The sequence below is a fragment of the Cibotium barometz genome, chromosome 3 (assembly GCF_041138505.1).
Source record: "Cibotium barometz isolate CiBa-2024 chromosome 3, ASM4113850v1, whole genome shotgun sequence".
NCBI classification, from domain to species: Eukaryota; Viridiplantae; Streptophyta; class Polypodiopsida; order Cyatheales; family Cibotiaceae; genus Cibotium; species Cibotium barometz.
In genome coordinates, this window is record NC_141048.1 from 46,890,396 (window position 1) to 46,908,465 (window position 18,070).

Consider the following 18,070-nt stretch of genomic DNA (forward strand, 5'->3'; position numbering starts at 1 on the left):
TGTAGACGCTTAATATAACTCTCTCTCTCTCTCTCTCTCTCTCATGTTCATTTTGTCCTTTTTTTTTCTGGACATCCAGAAGACATTGACAGTTGTACATTGATTTGTCTCATAGGTCGAGTTCGGCCTCTAGTAGACGTTAATACAGCTTTCTTTCTTTCTTTCTTTCTCTCTCAATGCCCAAAGCTGAGCGGATAACCAGAGAGGACAGGACATGTAGACTCTGTCAGACGGGGGTTGAGTCAGAGGAGCACTACGTTTGCCACTGCGCAGTCTACTATGAGATCAAAGGGAGATTTCACTGTCTATTCAGAGAGGGCTTTGGACCCTTATCCCAGATCATGGAGTACCCAGATCAAAGGACTCTTCCTACTGGAGTTCAGCCGACACAGAGCATCATTACTCAGAGATCCTCACCCCCAACAGCCCTCCTCTCAGCTTACCATCACTGGTTTTTTCCAGCCTAGAGGGATGGATAGGGAGGCACCAAAGCCCATCACTGGTTAATTTCCAGCCTAGAGGGATGGATAGGGAGGCACCAAAGCCCATCACAGTGGATATGGAAGCCTATACCACAGTGACCCCTCGGAACAAGCCAATGGGAGTCGCATCAGATCAGGCACGGACACTTCAAAGAGCTAGATGCCCTTGTCCCATCAGACCCCGACCACCCCCTACTGACAGCCCTGGATTCAGGAGATCCTGGCCCACCATCAAGCAGCCTCATCCTCACAGCAGACTATCGACATCTCCAACCTTCTTCTATCACCCATGATGGACATCCTGGATGGACCTTGCCTGGCATACAGGGTTGATTAACTGTTTTTGTTCTACCCTATACCTAGCATAGTAGGATCAGGATTTTTCATCTTGTATAATCTCAAAGTCTGAGATCTTAGCTTTCAGTTTTAGTGAACTGTTGATTTTTCTTATTTCATCCATGACGAGATTTCATGGACACTATGTACACAACATTTTGGTCTCATAGACCCTTTGGATCTTTTGAAGACGTTAATATAACTCTCTTTCTCTCTCTCTCTCTCTCTCTCTCTCTCTCTCTCTCTCTCTACACATGTTTAGCGAGCAGGGGGGCCTCACAGTGAACCTTGGCAAAACCAAGAAGATGATTTTCAACACCTTAGGGACTCCAGGAGTAATGTATGGGGCCTCTTTTCGGGGACCAGATCTTGAAGAGGAGGATTGGAGGAGGACCGCATGATTTGGAGCGAAGCCACACCCATCATTCTTGTAGAGTTTGGAGAAGAACCATTGATAGTGGATGATGCACTTTTCCAGACACTGAATTGTGCCATACATGCCCCACCTCCACACCCTTGACAAAACACAGACTACTGAGGATTGCATTGGAATCATCCTGACTGCTGGCAGAGCAGGGGCAGGACAGGGTGTGGTGTGCTAGAGCCCTTCACTGGTCTCTCTTCCCACCCTTCCAATACACCTCCCTCCATCTCACTCATCGGGATGTCAATGGGCTTATCTGTTCTGATCTCATTGGCCTACACACACACACACACACACACACACACACTACATGGGTCACTTCTTGCAGAGTTAGGAGAAGAACCATTGATATTGGATGCACATTTCCAGACACTGAACTGTGCCATAAATACATCACCTCCACACCCTTGATAAACACAGACTACTGAGGATTGCATTGGAATCATCCTGGCAGAGCAGGGGCAGGACAGGGTGTGGTGTGCTAGAGCCCTTCCCTGGCTTCTCTTGCCATCCTTCCAATACACCTCCCTCCATCTCACTCATCAGGATATCAACCAGCTTATCCACTCTGATCTCATTGGCCTACACACACACACACACACACTATATGGGTCTCATCCCTGGAAATACCTTTGAAGATGCAGTTTTACCAAGATCATTTCTTGTGGACCACAGCGGATGGCTTATTCCAAAGGCTCCAATACTTGCATAGGCACGTGTCACATCCCCATGTAGCCTTGACCTTAGACCACCCTTTCCATTTGATCAAGTACCTAGAATAGATGGTATGCCAAGACCGTCTAGTATGTTGATCCATAACCATCTTGGGTTCCATAGGAATATATCTAGTTATGTCCTTGAGGTTAGGATTCTCCTCTACTGACACAATCTCATCACCTTCACCCAGACGTTCTTTCAAAAACGACTGATGTGAAACACAAGGTGATTCTTAATTTCAGGAGGTAGTGCTAACCGACAAGTTACATCACTAATCTTCTTTGTGATTTAGTAAGGACCACAACATTGAAAAGATAACTTGTAATGCTTACTAGTCCTCATTGTCTTAGTCAAGATAACTTGTAATGCTTACTAGTCTTCATTGTCTTAGTCCTTGGGACTTTAAGATACATACACGTGCCCTCTCGTAAAACTCACTGGTTAGCATAATTGTGGGATCTTGAGTATTCTTTACACTTTCCCGTGTAACTTTCAGTATATCCTGCATATCTTGCAAGAAATTCACTATTGATTGCAATTTGACCCCTCATAGCTCTACAGCAATGGGTGACTTTGGGTGATAACTGTACATAAGCATAAATGGGCTAAAACCAATAGTCGCATGCTTACTACTGTTATAAGCAAACTCAATCTGTGGAAGATACCTTTCCACTCAGATTGTCTCTTGGAGACATACGCCCTCACCATATCCTCCATAGTCTAGTTCGTCCTCTCCGTGGTGATTGTGAGAATTGTGCAGTGAATTTGGGATTCCAGTCACTGACAATCTCCTTAGGTAGTCCATAGAGCTTATACAATTGCTCTACAAAGAGTTGAGCCAACTCATGACTCTTTATTGATAATTTGGTAGGGATAAATCTAGTCATCTTCCTTAGTTGGTGAACTATGACCCGAATTGAATCATGGCTCCAACAACTACAAAATCCATTCAGACACTTTGCCACTTGTTCTTATGAATTTTCAAAGGATACAATAAGCCTCTAGCTCTAAGCCTTTCAACTTTATTAAGCTAGCACTAGGTACACTTGCGCACATAATCCTCAACAAAGGATTTTATGTGTGACCAACAGAAATGCTGGCCAACCGAGTCCAAGGTTCTATGTATGCTTGGGTGCCCTGCACTAGGTGTGTCATGGCACTCATGCAATATTAAAGCTTGGACATCTAGATCAATGGGCACACAAACCTTGCCATTCTTGAACAATAATCCACCTCTAATGGAATACTTTTCCAATATCTTTCTCTCCAGCACTCATCGGAGTGTCCGGAACACTCGAATCTCGTGGGCTGCAACTAGCTTGGACCAATTTCCAGATTCGACCATTCACCAGGTCTTTAAACTCCTAGGAATAGTTGTCTAGGCTCTTCTTTCCCATCTCCAATTTAAACAACTTGTGAAAGTTGTCTTTCTTGTTAATAGAGACAAACTGTCTTAAAAACAAGCTGAAATTGTTGGCTTCACACTGAGGTCCTTCCACCAGGGAAATGCTTTATACTGAAGCATAATTTGAATTTGACTAATATGTCGAGCATCACTGTACTTGAAGAACAGATTAAATAAAAAGCGGTTTGCTTCCCAACAAGCAAACTATCCAAGTAAAGTCCTGCATCATCCCTGTACGAGAAGGATAGCCATGATGCAACATCATAGGATGTGTTAAAAGACCATGACTTTGGTCTTGCCAAGGTCGACGGTAATGTCTTTCTCCATGCAAAACCTCTTTAGTGCATGAGAGAGAGAGAGAGAGTATTAAGGCCTTATGAGGCAGAGAGCACTGAGACCCAAATCAAAAGTACAAAAAGGTGCTAATGTCTAACAGAGTGTGTGTGGAGATCTGTCCATGTTGTGCGCTTCCCAACGGAACATCTCCTTGATGAAAACGGTGATAGCAAGTCTTCCCAACGGAACATCTCCTTGATGAAAGCGGTGATAGCAAGTCTCATGGGATGTTCTCGGTAGGATACTCTGGAATCTGAGCTGACCAATATCGATGCGCATATCATGCGACGTGTGTGGAGAGAGAGAGAGAGAGAGAGAGAGAGAGAGAGAGAGAGAGAGAGATTAATATCTTCAAAAGACCCAATGGGTCTGTGAGACCGGGTACCCGGAGTCTCCTCCGGGTCTGCAGGATCACACCAAGTCCACTCCCACAGGTCCCACTAGAGGCGCGTGATGGGCCGGCTCTCCCAAATCTATAAAGGCCAAAGTCTCTCCCTGGCCACCTTGGCCGGAGGTGGGTCTATGTGTCACTCATGTGCATGGAATCTGATCCCTCGCCCTCTACAGTGTGCATCCCCTGAAGTCCTCCAAGAGGGACTCTGGTCTCACTAATCTGCCATGAGGTCTGATTGAAAAAAGTGAGCAATGTGGAGCTCTCATCCGTGCCATGAACTGCCAGGAGAATATCATGCATGGTAAACACTCCCAGCCAACGCAGGGAAAGAGGGTCTAGGGTCGGAGTCAGCCACTCTGGAGGAATGGTGGAGTCGATGTCGAGGCTGAGTTTGTCTCTGCCCCGGATCCCAGTCATGCCTCTCTCCTGAGCCACTGGGGAAAGCTGTCTGAATGCAATCCAATCTCCAAGAGACCTAGCAAGTCCCATGCTCAAAGCTCCCTAAGATACATGAGGCCGATCCCCTAGCATGTGATCACTAGGTAAATGGATAAGGGGGTTCCAAATCAAGGGCTGACGAAGACACTTCTCGGAGGGTACCGGAACTGACTGCTGGAGAGCCGGCTTGAGTTGATCCCAAGCTCGTAATAGGCTGGCTGCAAATCTGTCCTTAAAAGCTGGGCTAAAGCCATGAGCCCACATCTTCGTGAAGATCCATCTAGTGCTTGTGGCCAAGGGGCCATAGTTACCAGGGGACGGGGACGGGGACGGCTAAAGGTAGGGAACGGGGATGGGGGGGTGGGGACGGCACTCAAAATTGTTAATTTTAGAGGAGTAAAGAATCAAGATTAATCAATCAATAACAACAAGCTTTCTAACTCCAAAAGTTATGAATCATGATACACATTACATTTAAAATTAAATTACGCTACGAGGTGCAAGAGTCAAGAGTCAAGAGTCAAGACTTGCAAAGTCGGAAAAGAAAGACTTTAAAGTTGATAACATTAAATAGATATACTCAAAAGATGTTGGGGCCTGGGCGATACAAAATATAAGTCACTCGCTCTCATACTCTGCGCTCCCAATAAGAGAGGTGCTAGCCTCATGATCATGAGTGCGTGAAGTGTGGATGGGGGTTGTGTCATCCGATGAAGGCTCATGGTGAGAACCATCTTTCCCACCCTCCTATGCAATAGTTGTAGCTGCCTCCTCTTGTTCCATCTCCCACTGTGTAAAAGTATCGGCATTGCATCTTGCACTCTTGCCAAGCATGCGCAAGTTTGCGCTAATGAAGACAAGATCATTAGCTCTTTCCACCCCGAGCCGATTTCTTTTCTTTGATGAAATGTGACTGTAGGAGGACCATAATCGCTCTAGGCAAGAAGAGCTAACGGACTGGCTCAAGATCCGGATCGCCAACTGTTGTAGCTCTGGTCCATCTGATCCGAAGTCCTCCCACCATAATGCTGCACCAACCTTGAATCTGTCCTGTTGCGCATCTGCACATCCATATGAGCCTTGAAATGCCCTGTAATTAGAGAGTTGGTCTCTAATTTTGCGCCTGATTTCTGCATCCGGCATGAGGCGATCTAAGATGAGTCTCCAACCGTTGCTCACCTCTTTATCACCCTCCTGCCCTTTTCCCTGAAATCCTGGGTCCACCATAAAAGCAGCTGCATGTAAAGGAGAGGAATATGAGCTCCATCTCGCCACACAAAGCGAGTGGATCTCCTCATATCTATCTACGTCTGGCTCAAGCTTCTCAAGACTCTGTATCATCCGGTCCATGGCTTCATATACTTTGCCGATGCATAGCTGCATAGCATTAACAATCCTGAGCTAGTGGACAATGGGATGCATCATGCACCATGGCGTCAGTACGCTTGAGGTCCTCCCAAAAATCAGCATCGTTGACCTTTTTCTTGCATGAAATCCCTCCCTGTGTACGTACAAAAGATGAGGAGCAAAACTCATCACTAATGAATAGTTGCCGCACGGCACCCTGACAATCCTTCAAGCGATGCAACATAAGAAAGTTGTATGCAAAGCGAGTGTCCGAGTACTTGAGAAGGACCTTTGTGGACCTCTTCCCAAACTCGGATCGAAGGTATGTGTGATTGTTGATGAAGGTCACAATTGCACATGCATCATCAATCACCGATTCAATCCATGACAATTTCCCAATATCTTTCAAAAGATTATTGAGACAATGTGCCATGCAAAAAGAGACGCTGATTTGAGGATACATACTCTCAAGAATAGCTCCCGCTACCCTATTTGTCGCCTCACCATCCGTGACGAAACCGATCACACATTCGGGGCCGATAATCTCGACGGCGCTACTCCACTCAACAGCAAGTACATCCGCACTCTTTCCCGTCCCTGAAGCATCATGTGAGGAGACAAAGTACATCTCCCCCCGTGAGTATGCCACAAGGCCATGAATAGACCTTTTCCGCGTGTCACTCCATCCGTCTGCAATCAAAGAGAGCCCATTGTCTCTTTGTGTTTGCCGCCGCTTGCTCAACAAGACGTTTCTCCTTGTCAAGCATAGTGGTCCGCAAGGTTTCGGAGGATGGAGGTTTGTAGTGAGGACCGTACTCGCCAATCTTCTTCACCATCGTTTTGAAGTAGTCGGACCTATTTATCATTTCAAAAAAAAAGAGGGTAAGTAATTAGAATGGACCCGTGAATCGTGACTCGTGAGACATGATGATGAAATCATGTGAGTGAAATACGTACCGTGCCACACGAAAAGCAATGTGGTCATGGAAAAAGAAGCGGGCCACCGCGGCATCAACCTCCTCCTTCTTTTTGGGATACCAACTCCCCTCAAGAGTACTTTGCCGACGAGAGAGAGAGGGTGGACTAGGTTGTGGCATTGAGAAGGCGGTTTGTGTGAAGCCTCGAGTAGTGCCATGAGGAGGACGTGATGGAGGGGTAGATGAAGATGCACCACCACCCGATGTAGAACCTGATGTTTGGGTTGGAGTGACATAAGTGTTGGGATCCACTGCACACACCCTTTGGCTTGCACTCAAAGCTTAGCTCCTTTCTTATCTCCGGTGTGACCCGCTCACAAAATTTCACCTCATGACCGGGCTCATGCAACAAATGGGCCCTCACTCTATTGGCCCCACCCACACGCTTATATGGGCAAAGCTTGCATGTCCATGGACGTGCACCCCCCGCATGAGTAGGAGGCTCGAAGTTGACCTCATCCCACTATGACCACCCATCCGTTCTATTCCTACTGCCCGCACGAGAAGAGGATGATGCCATGTATAGTTAGTAACTTAGTAGTAGTCTAGTAGAAGAGGGTGGAGAGAGCTTAGAGGGTAGAGTAGGAGAAGAAGTAGAGGGAAGATTGAAGTAGTCTAGTAGGAGAGGGTGGAGAGGAAGGTGGTGGAGTAGGAGAGGGAGATAGTGGAGAGGAAAGCTTGAGTAGGAGAGGGAGATGGTGGAGAGGAACTCAAGTCTTGGAAGGCTTGAGTAGAAGAGGAGTAGCTTGCAGCCCATTATATAGTATATGGCAGCTGGCTCTCTCTCTCTCTCTCTCTCTCTCAAACTCTCAAACGGCCAGCCGCCAATGGCTAGTAGCCGTTATTTGAAAAAAAAAAATGGCTGGAAATGTAGCCGTTGCAGCCGTCCCCGTTCCCGAATGACAACGTCCCCCCGTTCCCACGGGCCGGGACGGGCGTCCCGTGGTCACGTCCCGTGGTCACGTCCCGTCCCCCTGGCCGTCCCCAGGCCGTTACGCAAGTGTCCTTGCTCGGGACGGCGTTCCCACGTCCCACGTGGGCGTCCCGCCGTCCCCCTGTCACTATGCAAGGGGCCCCCAGGCTCAAGGTACGGGCTGGAATCCTGGCTAGGAGGAAATCCTTCCATGGCTCGCCGCCTCAAAGAAGACCTCTAACAATCAACTTGCCCAACAGGGCACCGCTCTGAATGGCAAGATCGATGATGCCCAGGCCCCCTTTGTGGCGTGACTCTATGATCACTCTCCATGCCACCTTGGCCCGGGCAGGCCTCCCATCACTGCCAGCCCACAGAAAATTATGGATCAACCGTTGAGCCTGACTGATGCAGGCCCGGAAGAAGGCCCAACAAGAAGTAATATACCACATGGTGGCAAGAAGAACCTGGAACGCCACCACCACTTGGCCGGCTAAGGAAAGCCTTGCTGAACTCTAGTATAGAAGCTTCTTCCTTATGCTTAGAAGAAGAGGGGCTAACCGCTGCTCTTGTGAGATATAGATGCCCACTTGGCATCCAAAATATCAGACTGGAGTGCCCCTCGGGATCCATTGGAAAGCCTCAACTTGACACTAAGTCGGCATGGGTGGAGAGCCAACCCAAAATCCACACGACTTGTGCCAGTTGATCTATGTTCCTGATGCGCGACAAAAGATCTCTATCGCCTCTGCAAATCTCTAAAGATTCCCCGCATCTTCGAGCTCTAAAGTATGTTGCTGTGTCATTTGTGAACTTTGAGTCTCGCAGCTCCTCCTGAGTACACATGGAAAGACACAATCCCTGACGCCCAGTCTCCTAAGCTGAGAGAAAACTGCTCATGGCCTTGTTGACAAATAGAAAGAGATAGGATGCTAGAGGGCAACCCTAAACACCACAAATCCACTCCTCCGAAAAACCCATTTGGTACATCATGCCCTCCAAAACGCCCCAGTCAACTCAATCATAGGCTTTCTTGAAATCCAAAAGAAGCACAATGAGATCCTGTTGCCGCATCCTGGGAAAAGCTGTTGCCTCCCAAAAAGTGAAGATATTGTCAAGAATGCTCCAATCTTGAACAAAACCTGTTTGAGTATCATGAATCAAGTCGGGGAGGAAGGACTGGATCCTAGGGTACTACTATTGAGATATGAAGGAACACAAAGAGCAACACCTCCAAGCTGGAGGACACCACCTCCTTGTCCTGATCTCTGTGGCCTAAGTCTCCCTACTCCATCCGAGCCAAGGGCGAAAGATGGGTAAGCATGTCATTGATGCCTAGATCATGTACATGATATGAGAGGTCAGTTGCCTACCCCTGGATGGTGCCAGACACCGACTTCATGTCCCAATCCATCCCCAGGGCTGCAGTCAAGGGGGAGGAGAAGATCATCGCGCCACTCTTTAGTGTGGAGGGCTTTGGAGTGATGAAAAACCACACAAATCTGCATGGGAGCCACCGTATCCTCGAAGATGCCAGCTCCTTCAACAGGTAGACATCAGAAGAAACTTTAATCCACTAGCTACCCCAGAATCCAAGGGGGGGAGGTCCACCAAGCGACTCAGGTGGGAGAGCCCTCACTGAGAAGCGGCAATTGGGGTCATCTCTGCCCGCTCCGAGAAGGGATGACTCAAGCGGTGGACTGAACTCGTCGGCTGCCCCCACTCCGGAAGGGCCGCGGGAATGCTCAAGAGAGGCAGAGGAAGGGGTGAGAGCAGCAGGATCTAAAGGGGACAGGGTGGGGAGAGTTGCTGCGGGGAGAGTCAGAGACAAAGGTTTGGGGGGGGGGGGGGAGAGGGAATCGAATGGGAGGAATCCTCCAGAGAGGAAGGGAGCAAGGAGGGGTCCACCAAAGGCTCAGTAGGGCCAGCAGGCCTCACTGGAATCTGGGAACCTGGAGATGAATCTCGGCAAGGTAATGGCCTCCAAACTGCGGGGGGGGGGGGGGGGGGGGGGGGGGGGGGGGGGGGGTTGGGGCATCGGGTGGCTACAGCGATAAATTCTTGAAATAGTTCTCTGACGAGACCGTATCCTCTTGTGCTCTGCCAGCCTTGGCATGCTCGGAGGTGCTGCTCAGCTCTGGAGGTTGAGTAGCGGCTCCGTCGCTCACGCACCAACTGTCTACCACTCTCCAGGATCACTGTCGGTCACGATCAGATCCTGGTGCTCTGCTGCCTGAGGGCCAGCTTCCTTCCCACTCCCCTGAAGAGGATCTGAGCTCGGACTAGGGGGGGGGACCACCGGGGGCAGTCTCCTACATTGTCGCCGATGAGGACAAGCTCTAGTGAGATGCCCCATCTGCCTGCATATGAAGCATTGGCTTGGGGGGCCAAAGTACTTGACTCTCAGCAGAATAGGGGCTCCCGGAGGCAAGCAAGAGATATGGCATGTCGCACTCTCTCCGGAGAGGCTATGCCCTACCGCCTGAGTAAGAATCGAAGTGGAGGGGGATTTCATCACTCTCCCAATAGCACCACCTATCATCGGGAGAAGAGCAACGTATTCCTTCCTAAGGTCCCACAAGTAGATTGTCAAGGGAAAGCCTAAAACGCCAACCAGAGGGTTGGATGCTGGGTCGAAGCTATGCTGCCACCTCGCAAAGAAGGCCTTGGCCATACGCAATGAGGATGGGCTCAACTACGTGACTCTATCCGATGCCCCTGGTGAGTCAAACTCAACTTGGTAGTAGCCACGCCCCAAAGGATGAATATCAGTAATTTTTTCACGTGCAACAAGGAGGCTAGCCTGTAAAAGATCCTTGAGCTGTCCGTGCACCGGGTGGCTACCAACAATCTTGCATACCAAAGTGGAGGCCTCTAAGGATGCAACTGTCGAAGCGAGGAGTTGGAGGTCCGCTTCTAAAAAGGATAGGCAAGGGATGGTGGCCTTGATTGGGGATGACGGAGTGGCTGCCATGGAGTCCTCTTGGGGGTTGAAGACCAAAAGAGGCCGAAACGTGCCGGAAGAAAAAACTACCCGAGAACTGAAAACCTGCCTTAAGAAGCACGGAAGAGGCGAGGCAAGAAAGGGAAACGGGGTGCCCGAAGGAGGAAACAAGCAAGAGGCGAGGGAGGGAGGCGGGCAATGCACAATCAGAGGGGGTGGCTGCTCGTTTGGGGGGGGGGGGGGGGGGGAGAGGGGGGGGACTTAGGGCGACAGCGGGAGGGGGGAGGAGAATGCGAAGGCAGGCAAGGGAGGGAACAGGGGTGGAGGCAGGCTGGGCGCTCGGAGGGGGGGGTGGGGGAGGAGGGGGAGGGGGAGGGGAGGAGGAGGGGGAGGGGAGGAGATAGCGAAGGCGGGCAAGGGGGGGAACATGGTGGAGGCGGGCTCGGCACGGGTGGGGGGAGGGGACTCAGGGCGACGGTGGGAGGAGATAGTGAAGGCGGGCATTGGGGGGGGGGGGGAGAGAGAGAGAGAGAGAGAGAGAGAGAGGAGGAGGTGGGGGCAATGGCGAAACAGGGGGAGGAGGGGGCAATGGCGAGCCGGGGAGGGGGGGGGGTGTGGGGAGGGCTCGTAGCTCACGCACTTGGGGTTAGGCATCTTAAGTGGGGGTTAGTAGCTTTAATGAGATGTGCTATATTTGGCTCCTCGTATATAGGAGACCTATATAAGTGCCTTAATGAGTCAGTTTGAGAGAGAGCTCCTCAAACCTGGACTCAAGGCCTTGAGACTATTCCATGCTTATATCTGATGGGTGTGTACTAGTGGTATGGGATGCCAGGGACTTTCTAAATTCCCAGCAATCAGTTTCTAGTAGTGAGCTTCCCTATGAGTTATATCTTCTCAGCTAGCCAGTCCCCCTGAGTAAGACAATCCCCAACAGGATCCCCAGAAGTGTCATTGTCCGGTCAAGACGCATCACCTAGCCAAGCTATCTCGATCTGTGCCCAATGCCGTAAGTGGGCAAGACATGGCCACAGCAGCTGTCTGCATTCACTAGGGACTGGCCACAGGTTAGTCCAGAGTGGACAGAGTACCGTCTGGAAAGCTTCTGGACAGGCATCGGGAGAGCTTCCTGCCAGTTGCAATGCAAAGGTGACTTAACTATGTGATCCTCACTGTATTGAAATGCAACACACACACAACACACAATAATATTCTCGACATCACACACATACATCTCAACATAAGAGTAGCAATAATCCCTTCATTAATGACATAGTACAACATCCCTTACAAGACTCATCTCATTACAAACTCGCAGTATGCCCTTCTCTTAGCTTAGCACCCTTGCTTGTACTCAGAGAACCTCTCTTACAATCCCATGCTCCGACCTCTTTTCTTATTTGGATGATACCCGTTGTAAAAAGTTTGTTACAATGCTAGACCGTCGACTCATGATGCGTCGGTCATTTGGTGAGTCCAGTTAGCATCCGTTAGCGGTGAACTGTGGGATCTCTTCACCCGCCAATACCGGCAACAACACAAACTCAAGTGTCGGGTGAGTTCATCCAAGGGGAGCTCAAGAAGCTCAACCATTCCCAACCAACTTCATGAGGCAAATGAGAAGGTTGCCAAGTTAGAAGCGAAGCTCAAAGAAGCAAAAACAGAAGTCCACAAGCTTGAGAATGAGCTCGTATAGGTACTGAGGCCACTCAGGAAGAGCTTACCAACTTTCGTAAGCAAGACATGGATGCCCTCTGGCTACAATACAACAACTTCACGAGGCAAATGAGAAGGTTGCCAAGTTAGAAGCGGAGCTCAAAGAAGCAAAAACAGAAGTCTGCAAGCTTGAGAACGAGCTTGTAGGGATGGATGCCCTCCCGCTACAGTACAAAGAATTGGAAGTAGCTAAGAATGAGGCAGCCATGGCACATGAAGCCCACAAGGAACAACTCTTAGAAGAGGTCAAAAAAGATGAAGCAGAAGAAGCCCAAGCTGTCTGTGCTACTAATCAGTTTGCAAAAGAATGTGAACGGCAATTGGAAAGGCAACAAGGGCCTTGACAAAATTCACGATGAGTATAGCCAGGCCATGGCCAAGCGGATGGCTAGAGATAAGGTTTACCAAGAGCTCCTCCAATACAAAGAAAGCATTTCTCCAAAGCACACAACAAAATTCATAAACTAGAAGCCATCGCCTTGGATGATACCCCCTTGGAAGGGTGTAACCAAAAGAAGCTAGATATACTTCTCTTGGGCGACTGACCTCGACACCTCACCAACAAATTTCCGATCCCTGGTGAACACTCTCACCCTCATCAACCACACCCTTTCCCTCTACCTGCTTCAATTTAACATCTTTTTATCCTAACCAATCTCCAACCCCACCTTCTACACCATCCTTGCCCGCATCAACACCTCCGGACAAACGATCCTCACCACCCTATTCTTCTACAACTGATCCATTTCCTTCTTGGACACCACCCTCCTTTACTCCTTCAAATCTCACCTAGTTGTATCCAACCTCGCCACGTGGTGCCACTTGTCCGTCAACTCTACACTTTTTACCAAGGAAGACCACTTCCTCAAACTCACGGCTCCCCCTAGCCTCAACTACCCTCTAAACGAAGATCTGGTTCACCCCGCCTTGGTAGTCATGAAGATCCCTGTTCGCCGAGGAGTGAAGTTGGCCTACCCCCGTTGTGCCACATGCCCAACAATCAATACAACCCACATGGGCATCCTCCAACTATATCAAATAGTCTACACGTACCTTGAGCAGGCCCTCGCAACCAGAGACGCCAACATCCAAACCATTCATGCGGCCCACCTGCAAGACCTTTCTATCGATGAGGTCCAGGAGGCCTTTTTCTACTAGGGTCACACAATTAGGTCTTACAGAAGAAGAACAAGGAACGTTGAGGCGCTTTCTTGATGGGCTAGACCAACCGATTCAATGGGATGTCCAAAAGCTTGATCCCAAGACACTGGCAACTATCAATGTAGATTCAATGGGATGTTCGAAATCTTCAACATATTCAATGAGATGTCCAGACTCTTGATCCCAAGACACTGGCAACTATCATGCAGATTGCTCAGAACATGGAGATGAAGTACAACCATGGCAATCCCAAGACCACCCAAGGGTGAGTGCGCAAGTCCACTCTCAGTGGTATACTAAGACCCAAAACCAGGGTCCTCCACAACCCAACCCGAGTTCCAAGGAGCCAAAGGTTTCCAAGTCCAAGGGGGTTCAACTATAATTGATTCCAGATCAAAAGTCAAGTCAGGGCAGAGCTAGAAGATAAACAGGAGGGGGTTTCCCCCAAAATGCTTGCAAGTATACAAAAGGGAACTCCCCTAGTGATTCCGTGAATCACAAGATCGAAGTTCTGTCCAGGTTGAGGAGTCCCCCGAGCTCCTTAACTGTCATGGTCTAACTAATGATGGCCAACGGCCTGTAGTCTTGTTTGATTGCGGCAATACAAAGGATGTTATCTCTGAGCGAGTTGCTCAGCAAACTCACTTAGATTAACTCCAATAGACAGGGCCATGGCCAAGTTTGACACAAGCCTGCGTCTTAGAGTTGAGTCAGTAGCACATAATGCTAGGCTGGTGATCCAAAAGGTGGATTTTGTGCGTGATTTCGTAGTCACACCTTTATCTAGTGCAAACGTGATCGATCATCGTAGGCATGAGGTGGTTTCTTCAGTACCAACTTACATTGATTGGCGAACACATCTATTGAGCATAACACAGAATGTTCAAGATCCAATCCTCATCCAAGGGCATCATGGGTACCTTGTGAATTTAACACAGAATGTTCAAGATCCAATCCTCATCCAAGGCATCATGGGTGCCCTACGAGTCCCGCTCATTTCTAGTATGCAACGGGATGGCCAGGTTTGACACAAGCCTGCGCCTTAGAGTTGAGTCAATAGCACATAGTGCTAGGCTAGTGATCCAAAAGGTGGGTTTTGTGCGTGATTTCGTAGTCACACCTTTATCTGGTGCGAACGTGATCTTAGGCATGAGGTGGTTTCTTCAATACCAACTTACATTGACTGGCGAATGCGTCTATTAAGCATAACACCGAATGTTCAAGATCCAATCCTCATACAAGGGCATCATGGGTACCCTGTGAATTTAACACAAAATGTTTAAGATATCCTCCTTATCCAAGGCATCATGAGTGTAACATGCGTTGCAGAAGCGTGTTCATGATTAACGCTAAGCAAAGAAGATTAACACTACTCCTATGTTTAGCAAAGACACAAAAGTGAAGGAGAGAGAGACCTAATCTACTGTATATTGCCAAAACATGCTATATGTACAATGTTCTTGCTGATTCACAGCTTCATGCAAATGATCTTACTGATTCACAGCTTCATGATGAATACCAAAGATCCCTGCAGCCCTCTACTTGCAATCGGACAAGAGAAGCTCCTGCTAATCCACCATTGTATCCTTGCTGCCTTGCATACTCTGACAAATGGATCCTCTTGATCTTTGAATGATGATTCCAATGAATGCCTAATGATCCTATTTATAGGTAAAAGGTATGAATTCGTAATCAAGTCGGTTTTGCCTATTTTTCCCACAAAACATTGTCCAAAAGTCATATTTGTGTCCAAACTCTGCCCAAAAGGTGTCCCAACCATTGGGCTATGTCTTGGGCACTTGTAAAAATAGCTCTAAATCTGCCCATATATTTGCTAATGAGAATATACATGTCTATGAGCATTGGGATTAACGGATGCACATGACAATGTGTGCCCTACGAGTCCCGCTCATTTCTAGTATGCAATGGAAAGAAACACCTAGAGGCTCATGTGCTACTTTTCACCCTCCATTGTATTCATAGTTTGTTCTTATTCCCAACAATGTGATTATTATTGCTAGTTCTCATTCTCTTTTAGTTGATAATGTTGCCAACCGTGAGAATAAGTGCTCTCAAGAGTTTGTGAAGTGGAGGAAGAAAGCATGAAGGCGAGCTAAAAGGAAGCACGGCCAAAAGCAACATTGGGAAGTCCACGCATTGGATACCCCGAGACACCTTTCTCCACCTCCAGGTTGGATCAAGTAGGAGGAATCCTTCTTTACCGATGGATACCAAAGAAGAAGAAGGGTTACATCATCTGCCGATAGATACCAAAGACAAGTGGATCTTTGCTTGCAAGTCCAGTCAAGGAAACGGTTCCAGATTCCAATGAAGAGAACTGCAATCTCCAAGAGTTGACAAGAAGTGCTACAAGAAAGATCCAACATTGTTGACAGCTTGTGTCACCATTGAGCTATCTAATGGTCCTCTTATCTTCTTGTGTGAGCTTTGGGCTCTGGATGAGCATACTCCGTAGTGGTGCTCCATCGCTAGGACTGGCACGGCGTGATTCGTAGTGCCAGGGACGGGTGGATTGCACACGGTGTATGTTTCTGGATTACCACCGCTAGGACTGGCACGGCGTGATTCGTAGTGCCAGGGACGGGTGGATTGTACACTGTGTGTGTACCTGGAATTGACTTTCCGGTGGGCCTGTTTGTGCCCGGAAATGTCAAGTATTGTGCAAGTACATGAACGGAGATTATCCTTTAACAATGTTGCATTGTGCACTCATGTTTGCCTGCCTTTGAAATGTTTTCGCGTGAACTGGTTTCGTTTGCATGCTTGACATGTGTGTCTAGCTCAGGGGTCGGGGACGCCCTCCCGTGAGCCGTGGAATGCCTTGTCTTCTGACAGGTTTTGTGGCGTGTGAACAGGTGGGAAATCCTTATTTTAATAAGAGTTTTAAGTTATAAGTCTTATAACTTACAGGTTTCATACTTCATTAAAAGTAGGTGGACACTTTATAAGTGTGGGCACCTTCTTTTGGCCTGGGCACCCTTTTATAGCATGTGGGGTGGGGGTTGGCCACCTACCCCACCTACCACACCCAATCCTTTGCATGGGAGGAAGGCGCCTCACTTCCAGCCCTCTCCCTTGCATTTTGGAAGAAGAAAAAACACAACTGCTTGCTGGGATTTAGAGAAAACAGGCTGGAGCACTCATTATTTGCTGATTCTGGTCGTACAGCAGGTACAGCAGGTACAGTACCATCATTATTTGCTGATTCTGGTCGTACAGCAGGTACAGCAGGTACAGCACCATCATTATTTGCTGATTCTGGTCGTACAGCAGGTACAGCAGGTACAGCAGCAGGTACAGCAGGTGCAGTACCATCATTATTTGCTGATTCTGGTCGTACAGCAGGTACAGCAGGTACAGCAGGTCAAACCAGTGGGGTTATCCGCGTGGATTTAGGACATACGCATTTCCTACAAGTGGCCCAGGTTGTTTCACTCTTCCTACTGGCTGTACGGTGGCTCCAGAAGATTTTCATCGCGAAGAATGAGGAATTCTCCTGCTCTCCTATGTCTGGACTCCTCTTCCATTCACCGAGTCAACTCCGTGAGGGTGCCCCATCGCTAGGACTGGCACGGCGTGATCCGTAGTGCCAGGGACGGGTGGATTGCACGCAGAGTGTGACTCTGGGAGGTGCTATGGACGGGGCAGCCCTTGGTGACTGCAGACTCGGCATCAACAAACATGTTTGGGTTTGATACTTTGTTTTTTTTCATCGTGCATTGCTTATTGGAAATCTGGCCTTGGGCCCGTGTACTTGCAACAAATTCTCCCAAGTAATAATAACAATCCTTGGGGGGGGGCCGGCCGTTCCGGCCTCAGTGTGGTGTCATCTATCTATGCTCAGAGTTATTAATTACTTTTTATTGCTACTTTGTCTTGTGCTATTGTCTTTTAAGAGTGTATATTAAAGTGCTAACTGGAGAAGTGAGTCCAGGAAGGGGTGACCCCTGCTTGGGTCTCGTTTCAGTGGTATCAGAGCACGGATCTTCCTTTTTCTACATGGGGAGACGATCCAAAGGCTTCCTGACCACTCTCCATTAGTGACTTTACTCTTATTATGGCTAGCCAAGCAAGTAGCAAGGAAGTGCCAAATTCAAAGGGGCACTCCAGTGGAACTCAAGCAAGTGGACGGATGCCTTATGCCCGTGATCATGTATGGTTGGGACAGCCGTCCCGTGGCAAGGAGAAAATGCAGGAGCAAGAGCAAGAGCCAAGTGCCATCAATGCTGAAATTCAGCGTATGCGAGAGCTTCTCCATGCCAGGGAGATGGAATTGGCCAGCCTACGTGAGGACCCACACATTCAACAAGTGCTAGATGCAAAGAAAAAGGAGGCAACCGTCTTTCAAGACTTTGAAGCTTTGGCTCGTGGATCAGGGCTGAAACCTCGTGAGCTAGCTCTTTCATTCTTAGTGGAAAAGGGTGATGTATTGCAGGCCAGGATGGGGAGCTTGTTATAA

General features: G+C 48.6%; 1 protein-coding gene across 10 annotated transcripts in view; it reads right to left on the reverse strand.

The window, feature by feature from the left end:
* LOC147640153 (uncharacterized) overlaps positions 1–18,070 on the reverse strand; it is a 99,388-nt gene that overhangs the window by 1,525 nt on the left and 79,793 nt on the right. The gene's annotated exons all lie outside the window — the stretch shown is intronic.